Source organism: Ovis canadensis, chromosome 10 (genome assembly GCF_042477335.2).
Source record: "Ovis canadensis isolate MfBH-ARS-UI-01 breed Bighorn chromosome 10, ARS-UI_OviCan_v2, whole genome shotgun sequence".
Classification (NCBI taxonomy): domain Eukaryota; kingdom Metazoa; phylum Chordata; class Mammalia; order Artiodactyla; family Bovidae; genus Ovis; species Ovis canadensis.
This window is the reverse complement of record NC_091254.1, coordinates 44,060,773-44,069,011: the sequence shown is the minus strand read 5'-3', so window position 1 is coordinate 44,069,011 and position 8,239 is coordinate 44,060,773.

Genomic DNA, 8,239 nt, shown 5'->3' with positions numbered 1-8,239 from the left:
CTCCCCTTCCCCCCGCTTTTTTTTTTTTTCCTGCATAGCAAAACCTTGTATTGAAATCCATGGGGCCTTTCTTGGCTGTCCAATAGTTAAAAGACTTCCCTCTTTCACTGCAGGGGGCACGGGTTCTATCCCTGATCAGAGAACTAAGATCCCTCTTGCCACATGTCCTGGCCCCCCCAAAAAATTTTTTTTCCCTGGAATCATAGCACTTTTGAACAGAAATAGAACTTTGAGATTTTTTTTTTTTTTTTTTTGGTCTGCTTCCCACATTTATATGAGGAAACTGTTGTGCAGAAAGGAGAAAGGAACAGTTCTAGGTCTCTGGAGCCAGAAGAATTTGGATCAGGTTCAAATCCTGGGGCAATACTGATATGTTTTATAATACAGCTTATAAGACCACTAGGCCTCCTGACAGTAGATTTTATGGGCATGAATCCTGGCCATATATATTTCTCAATAATTTGCCAGCTCTGTGACTTTGAGATAATTACTAAGCCTTCCTGTTCCCCGCTCCACAGGGTATGTGTAGTGATTGAAAGGACGTGTAAAGCACTAAACATAGGTCATTATTGCTTGATTTTAATATTTTACTATTTAATATTCTTCATATTCTCCCTTGGGCTTCAGTTTCAATATGGGTAAAGTGGACATATACCTATCGTTTTGGGAGTTTGGAAGGGTTAGATATGAATAAAGCATCTAGTTTGGTAGTAGATACTCAATTGTTGTTGCTTAGTCCCTACCTCTTATCTAACAATTTTGTAGCCTGCCAGGCTCCTCTGTCCATGGGGTTTCCCAGGTAAGAATATTGGAGTGGGCTGTCTTTTCCTTCTCCAGAGGATCTTCCCAATCCTTTTCTTCTGCATTGACGGATGGATTCTTTACCATTGAGCCACCAGGGAAGCTCAGATATTCAGAAAGTTGTTGTAGTAGTAATGCTGCTGCTGCTAAGTCGCTTCAGTTGTGTCCGACTCTGTGCAACCCCATAGACGGCAGCCCACCAGGCTCCCCCTTCCCTGGGATTCTCCAGGCAAGAACACTGGGGTGGGTTGCCATTTCCTTCTCCCATGTGTGAAAGTGAAAAGTGAAAGTGAAGTCGTTCAGTCGTGTCCGACTGGTAGCAACCCCATAGACTGCAGCCTACCAGGCTCATGCGTCCATGGGATTTCCTAGGCAAGAGTACTATAGTGGCTTGCCGTTGCCTTCTCCATGTAGTAGTAATACTATTCAAGAAAAGCAAGTGCCAGAACTTTGAGCTCAACTCATACTGTTGTTGATGCCAAGTTGTACATTTGTATAGCCCTCTTGTATTTAATCAGTCCACTTATTTATTTATTGGAACAGGTGAATGAGTAGGGGCCATATGAACCATCATATGTATTATCTAATGATGCATTTATGACATGCTTGAAACCCTTATCATTTTTATTACCTCACTGTATTTTATTTATTTTGATTTATTATGTTTTTTAATATATATACAGTTTCTCACACTATTTCTATTATGGAGTGAGAAATTTTAGAATGAAACCAAATAAAAGTAATCCCAACAGATTGCTGTCTCTTTGTGGATCCAGAGGTAAACAGGGAATGAAGGTGACTTTATCCTAAGTGTGGTGGCTACCACTGCAGTTACTGGGTTTTTCCCCCATATGTGTCTTAAAGAACAAAGAGGGTTTTCAAACCTGGAAGCAGAAACAGCTCCCAAAGAGGAACAATGACGAGGACGTCCTTGGCAGTCCAATGGATAAGACTCAGTGCTTTCAATGCAAGGGGCATGGGTTCTATCACTGGTCAGGGGACTAGGATATCACATCTTATGCCACAGAGCAAAAAAAAAAAAAAAAAAAAGATAAAACAAAAATTCAAGCATTAAGAAAAGGAAAACCGAAATCAAAATGTCAAAAGATAATGTGCAGTAGATGTAAAGGGCTGTGACAGACTTCCTTGAAGGAAGAGATGGGCAAAGAGTGGATATATAGACAGAATAATATACATGAAAGTGCTTATGACTTTCAGCTTTTGATGTGAGCCAGTATGTTGTGGTCTCCTCTGTATTCAGCGAGGTGCCAGAAGGAGGTTACAGAAGAAGTATCAAAGTTGTTCTAAATCAGGGTGCCTTTGGTAAAGCTTCTCTGTAATGTCAGTACCTGAAATCTTGTCCATTTCAGTCTCTTTCAGTATCTGCTTTCTAAAGACTTTATTTTCTTTTTCCTTCTCATACATTAACTAGAACTTTATTCTTTAAAAATTAATTGGTACTCACAGATTCTATTTTGTCTTGTTTTTAAGTCCATCCTAAAGGAGATCGGACACAACTGAAGCGACTTAGCAGCTGCAAAGGAGATCAGTCCTGGGTGTTCATTGGAAGGACTGATGCTGAAGCTGAAACTCCAATACTTTGGCCACCTCATGCGAAGAATTGACTCATTGGAAAAGACCCTGATGCTGGGAAGGATTGGGGGCAGGAGGAGAAGGGGACGACAGAGGATGAGATGGCTGGATGGCATCACTGACTTGATGCACATGAGTTTGGGTAAACTCCGGGAGTTGGTGATGGACAGGGAGGCCTGGCGTGCTGCAGTCCAGGGGGTCTCAAAGAGTTGGACACGACTGAGTGACTGAACTGAACTGAACTAAGTCATGTTAGATCACCTAAAAATAGAAATACATGGACAAATCCTGAAGAAAACCAAGACTATATGGGTTTTTTTTCCCTCTAACCTACAAAGGATTATCATATTTTATAACAAATGTGGTGAAGCTAAAACTTAAATCATGGGATAATGCTCATATCTGTCCCTCCAAGCTCACTGAGACCCAGTTCCCCTGGAGCACACATGGCCTTTCACCTGACCTGGAAGCTTCTGTGCTTGTCTAGTCTAAAAATCTCTTTCTCAGGTTCCTGGCTAGGCCAGCTCCTTCTCACTCTTCAAGGCTCAGTATAAATCTCATCTCCCACAGAAGTTCCTGAATGCCAACCTATAAGCACATCACCCTTCCCCAAGGAATACCCAGTGTCTGTTTAGTTATTAAGGTGACCCTGGCACCAGAGGGTAGTCACTTTTTGGCTTGAGCCAATCAGCACATTCATTCCTCTGAACCACAGTCATTGGTTCAGGGGTAGGCACGTGACCTACTCAGTCCAACAAGGTGACTCTCAGTACCATCACTCAGAAAGTAGAGATGGGGGGACTTCCCTGGTGGTCCAGTGGCTAAGACTTCATACTCCCAGTGCAGGGGGCTGGGGTTTGATACTTGTTTCGGGACCTGGATTCTGCATGCCAAAAATAAGAGTATGCATGCCACAACCAAAGATTCTACGTGCTGCAACCAAGACCTAGCACAGCCAAATAAATAATTTTTAAAGAAGAAAGATAGTAGGGATGGGAGCCTTACCTCTCTGCCCCTATCCATCTTTGTGCCCCCCACCACCTCCTATTTCCTCCAGGCACACTCTTGTGAGGTTATGACATCACAGTGATGTTACCATCCTCAAAAAGAAGCTGCAATGTGGAGTTGGATAGACATTGGAACCAGGGGCCTAAGCCAACCCCAAAACCCACCCCACCTCTGCTTTGAATTCCATGAACCATACATTTCCTTACAGTTTAAGTCAGCTTGAATTGGGAGTTTGTTACTTGCTGACAGGCTTCTCTGGTGGCTCAGATGGTAAAGAATCCACCTGCAATGTAGGAGACCCAGATTCAATCCCTGGGTCAGGAAGATCCCCTGGAGAAGAGAATGGAAACCCACTCCAGTATTCTTGCGTGAAGAATCCCATGGACAGAGGAGCCTGGTGGGCTATACAGTTCGTGGGGTTGCAAAGAATCGGACATGAATGACCAACTAACACTTTATCTGCTGACAAAAATATCCTAATCTCCTCTGTAAGGGAGGGCTTCCTTGGCTTTATTATCTGAAGTGTCTCCTGGTTACCCAGTCATCTTCTATTGTTAATCCATTTATTTCCTTTCCAGTGTGCACCACAAGCTGCAATTATCTTGCTTATTTATTTATTCATTAACTTTTTTTTTCTTTTTCAGTTGTATGGCTCAGAAAGTCAATGACCTTGTTTCTGTTATAAACTTATTAGGGAAAAGGGATATGTATCAGTTTTCCTGTAACCAGATAATTCTTGGCTCTGTGTGTGTGTGTGTGTGTGTGTGTGTGTGTGTGTGTGTGTGTGTGGAGGGTGTCCTGTGCATTATAGGATGTTTCAGAGCATCCTAGCCCTCTACCCACTAGATACCAGTAGTAGCAACTCTCCACCCCACCCCACCCCAAACTGTCCCTGATTAAGACCCACAGCTGTAAGATTTTATTTAAGCTTCATTGGTGCAAACAGGACACAGTCATTTAAAAAAATATATTTATTTGTTTTATTTGGCTGACCTGGTCTTAGTTGCAGCTTGCAGGAACTGGTCTAGTTGTGGTATGTGACCTCTTAGCTGCAGTGTGTGGGACTGAGTTCCCTGATCTAGTTCCCTGACCCCAGGGATCGAACCTGGGCCCCTGGGAAGCACAGAGTCTTAGCCAGTGGACCACCAGGGAAATCCCCAAAAGGCATAGCCTCAGGACATGTTTTTGAGCGAAAACAAAGTAACGTCTGATTTCTGAACCACAGAGAATAAGAGATGGGAAGAATGATGAGCTCATTATGAATGAAACAGGCAATGTCAGCTTGTATTTGGTTCAGCAGATGAGGAGGGGTAGGCTGCCCCCCATTTAGTTACAGGACATACTGGTTGTTGTGAAAACGTGACCTGTCCACTCCAAGGAGTTCATTTTGACTGCAATTGAGACGTATTTTTGCGATTATAAATTATTTCCCTCAGGCAAGTATGTATAACTCACCACCTTTCCTTTCCTTAGTTTTTCCTTGCTTGTGAAGTAATAATTTGAATGCCTGCACATTTGCTGAAAATTATTAAATAATCATTTCTGATTACCTTAACCATTCTGCTTTACTAGAAAAAATCAAGAAATTTAGCATTTGAATAACCAGGATCATTGCTGCCTTACATTCTCATTTTTCACCCTGAAACTAAATTCACATGCCATAAATAGATCCCTTTTTCTCTTTCCTTTGTTTCTTCAACACATGGGAGAAAAAGCAAAGGAAGAAAGAGGAGCCTGTGTCTACTCTGTTCTGAACTATAATGGGGTCAAGTCTTATACTTAAAGATGAGTCATTTCAGTACAGACTGGATTTGCCCTGTTGAAAGGAAGCACCTTCCTTTCAACAAGGAAATAACCACCAAAATGTTGGTTGTGTTTTTTTTGTTTGTTTGTTTGTTTTTAAATCAGATAAATTCTGAAACCAGGATATTTCTGAACTCCAGAGATGTTAGCATTCATGATGGATGCCATCGGTATAGGACACCTTAAGTTCTTGAACCCAAGGGTGTATTCAGTTCCCCCCAATGAATTAATAATCCACTCAGGAGGGTGGGAGTGGTAAAGTGAATAGCATTTTTTAGGATTTGATTTCATCAGTCATGTCGGGCTATTCTTACCTCGTTTGTACCACATGAAATGAAATCCCTCCTTCAAGACACTTTGGAAGAGCTGGCCACCTGATGGCAAAGTGAAATCTTGGCAAGAATGGATAAAATCACTAACAGTCAGTTGTCTCATGGTGGACAACTAGAAAAATGTGGAAGAGAGAGAACTAAGGGACATGCAAATTAAAATTACTTTGTGTGCTATGCTTAGTCACTCAGTCCAGGGGATCTTCCCAACCCAGGGATTGAACCCAAGTCTCCCAAACTGTAGGCAGATTCTTTACCAGATGAGCTACCAGGGAGGTCCTTTAATTCCCTTTTAATTACAAAGCATAAAAAGCAAAAAGGGTATTTCTTGCAATGCCAGTGTTTGTTTAGTTATTCACAACTAAACCCTGGCACCAGAGGGTGGTTACTGTTTGGCTTGAGTCAATCAGCACATTCATTCCCCTTGACTACAGTTACTGGTCAAGCACGCCAGGCTTCCCTGTCCTTCACTATCTCCTGGAGTTTGCTCAAACTCATGTCCATTGAGTTGGTGATGCTATCTAACCAGTTCATCTTCTGTCGTCCCCTTCTCCTCCTGCCCTCTATCTTTCCCAGCATGAGGGTCTTTTCCAGTGAGTTGGCTCTTCGCATCAGGTGGCCAAAGTATTGGAGTTTCAGCTTCAGCATCAGTCCTTCCAATGAATATTCAGGGTTGATTTCCTTTAGGATTGGCTGGTTTGATCTCCTTGCTGTCCAAGTGACTCTTGAGAGCCTTCTCCAACACCGCAGTTTGAGAGCATCAGTTCTTTGGCACTCAGCCTTCTTTATAGTCCAGCTCTCACATCCATACATGACAACTGGAAAAACCATAGCTTGACTGGATGGACCTTTGTCGGCAAAATAATGTCTCTACTTTTTAATATGCTGTCTAGGTTGATCATAGCTTTTGTTCCAAGGAGCAAGCGTCTTTTAATTTCACGGCTGCAGTCACTGTCTGCAGTGATTTTGGAGCCCAGGAAAACAAAGTCTGCCATGGTTTCCATTTTTCCCCCATCCATTTACCATGAAGCGATGGAAGTGGATGCCATGATCTTAGTTTTTTTGAATGTGGAGTTTTAGGCCAGCTTTTTCACCCTCCTCTTTCATCCTCATCAAGAGGCTCTTTAGAATGATGAGGCACTCCAAAATTATTGCACCTTCCTTCTGGCTGCTTTCTCCATCAGCAAGCGCAAGGTTTAAGGTATGTTCAAGGGAGCAAATGCTTCCAAAAAAAACACAGTATTGCTCTTCGGAAGCTGGTATTGCTGACTAAGGACCCTGAAACCAGCTATTTAAATTGTGAAATGTTAAATGTGTTTTTCCTGAGGAAGTTTGTAAATTGTTATTTTTTTTTTCTTTTCTTTCTTTTTCTTCTTCTTTTCTGGGGGGAGCCTCACCACAAGGCTTGCAGAATCTTGATTCCCCGGCCAAGCACTGAACCTGGCAGTGGAACCACCACCTCCTAACCTAGATTGCTGTACAATTCCCTGTAAACTGTTATTTTTCATTTAAACAAAAAATAAGGACACTCCACAAATATGTTACCGGGTTTGTTTTATGCGTGCAAAATGTCTCTTCTGAGGAGTTCACCGTTTATGAACTCTTTTCATTTTCTGACAGTATAAATTCTTCCCCTTTGCCGATTAAAGAAAGGCACTCGTCATCCAGCTCTACAGGGATTCAGTCATTAACCACTGCAGTTGCTGACCTTCGATACACCTTGAAAGTTCAGGATAGAGATCAGGATGAAGCCCTCTGTGCTCTGGGAGAACTGGCAGAACAGGCCTTACGCACAGATATTTTCAGGAGAAAATTTCATGAACCCAATTTCTTGCATCTTCTCATACTTAGAAAAGCATTAAAATCATTAAGGTATCTGTGCCTTGTGACTAGCAGTAACCTTCTATCTACTAAGATATGTGCTTGCACCTCCCTCTTCTTGAAAATCACATGTGTGCTTGAAACAGAGTAGGACCCTATGGTTTTCCCCACCCTGCCCATGTTTTCAGCCTGCCTTTTGTGTGTAGATAAACTTTAGCCAAAGAATAACTTTAATCAGAGAAGTGAGAAAATGCAAAAAAAAAAAAAAAGGAAAACATTCCAACAAGATTAAATCATAAGAGTTTAGTCATTAAGGATAGTCAAGCACTTTCGTCCCTCCTAAGGGCTACAGATAATATTCTGAGCCATGTCCTATGAACTGTCTTATAGATACTGAAACCCCCATCAGGCAGAGAAATTAACTACATGATGACAAGACTGTGGACATGACATAGCTGCTACTATTCTGAGAGCCAGCCTCAAAGAGATGGGAACAAACCGACCCCGAGACTAAAGGCTAACTGTACTTAAAACAGGATGCTGCTGCTCAGGCCACCGATGACTAATTCCAAGATGACTGTCGGAGCTGCCTGTGCTGTTTCTGCACGCAGCCACCTCCCTCCAACTATAAAAGTTCTTGCGCGGATTGTCTATGGGAGGGATCAGCCTTCGTACAGGAGTCCATTACAGGCCTCCAAACTAAAGCAAACTTTCTTTTCTACCAGCCTGGCCTCCTTATTGGCTTTTGAGCAGTGAGTAGCCAGCTCCCCACTTTTGGTAACATGCTAACCCCCGCCCTTTACCTATTGGGAGCCATTCCTCTGAGCCCTCTGAGAGGGTGGCTCCTGGGCTATATCGTCCTCAGGAAGCCCCCAAATAAAACT